The sequence below is a fragment of the Triticum aestivum genome, unplaced genomic scaffold (assembly GCF_018294505.1).
Source record: "Triticum aestivum cultivar Chinese Spring unplaced genomic scaffold, IWGSC CS RefSeq v2.1 scaffold327021, whole genome shotgun sequence".
NCBI classification, from domain to species: domain Eukaryota; kingdom Viridiplantae; phylum Streptophyta; class Magnoliopsida; order Poales; family Poaceae; genus Triticum; species Triticum aestivum.
In genome coordinates, this window is record NW_025270836.1 from 52 (window position 1) to 1,399 (window position 1,348).

The 1,348-nt window shown below is 41.9% G+C and overlaps 1 long non-coding RNA gene across 1 annotated transcript; it reads left to right on the plus strand.

Annotated features, from left to right (window-relative positions):
- The first annotated feature begins 344 nt into the window (after positions 1 to 344).
- LOC123178174 (uncharacterized) lies at positions 345 to 1,328 on the plus strand. The gene is made up of 3 exons (XR_006489374.1): positions 345 to 511; positions 804 to 1,174; positions 1,250 to 1,328. It is a non-coding gene; the product is annotated as an uncharacterized lncRNA (long non-coding RNA).
- Positions 1,329 to 1,348: the final 20 nt, after the last annotated feature.

Below are 1,348 nucleotides of genomic sequence, written 5' to 3' on the forward strand. Positions count from 1 at the left end.
CTACTGTGCGTTTGTGCAGTTGCTTTGTGAGCTATGGCTACTACTTGTGCTGCTAGATGTGTGTGTTGGTTCTGCTGCTGCTGGTTGCTTGTGTTGCTGTTATGTGTTATACTGCTACTACCTGCTGCTGGTTGCTTCTTTATTTGGTTAATTGTGACACTGAAAAGCCTTTGTGAAAAGAAAAAATTGAAGAGAAGGCCATGAGATGATGAGATGACCTTCATTTTCAATTTTTATTTAATAATTGATGAAGGATATGTCATTTATTCAGTTGCTAACATTTTTTCTATGGTGTATGTACCTGTCGTTCATTGCATTTGAGGGAGAGGACAACAAGAGTAAGAGAGCCTTGGGACGCGAAGGCAGTAGCACGCAGCGCCATGTCAAGCGCACTGACCTCGGCGACAAGAGACCAGTACACTTAACAAGAGTAAGAGAGCCTTGGGACAACACTGGACGAGGGCGTCGACTAAAGGAGCGCGAAGACGTCTTCCTCCAAAATCTTGCCGAGGTGCTCCTCTCTCTTTGCCTCTTCTCTTTTCTCTGTACTTTGTATTGGCAGTATTTGCCCTATCCTGTCTGATGATGTGTTCATGAGCTAATTTGTTCTTATGGTGGTTCCAATTTTATTTCTATCTCGCAGGATTTTGTTGCAATGACGCAGTGCTGACTATTTTTGTTTTTGGAATTTGTCAATGAAATTCTGCTCGATCAGGTAAACCTTTTGTTTGGATTGTCGGCCGCCTTGTCTGTATTTGTAGATACTCATTTTGTTGTTTGCTTAATGGCTCATTATTTCACAGGGTTCTTAAATATATGTTCACCAATTCAGATGAACCGCTTCTTTTATGTGCATACTGGATATTGTCATATATGTAGAAGGTTATACAATATATCAAGGCAAAACAAAACAGAGAGGAGGCTGGGGCTCGGGCAAGGGAGGCTGCGCTCCACCTCTGCATACACGGATGGATGGATGATGAGCGCAGATTCAGGCGCTGCAGCTCACCTCAGAGATGCATGGCCTAAAGAGGCAAATCATGCGTTATTTTTCTTTGCCTTCTGCTTCCTCCGGCACTCTGATTTTGATTGACTAATATATGGGCTTTCTAAAATGTGTATCTGCAAATCTGGGAAAGAAGAGAAGGGAAGAAGGGGAATCTAGCGAACAAAGGTGATTTCTCGCTCTTGTGAACATGGTCATGTATTTTGATGACATGATTTGTGTTGATGTTCTGCGTATAATCAGGAAATAAGATATCAGGACAAGGCTAGGAGAGAAGTATGGTGAAAAGCATTTTTTGCTTTGTTAATGTAAGCTTGCTTATTTGGTTGTGCTTGATATGTT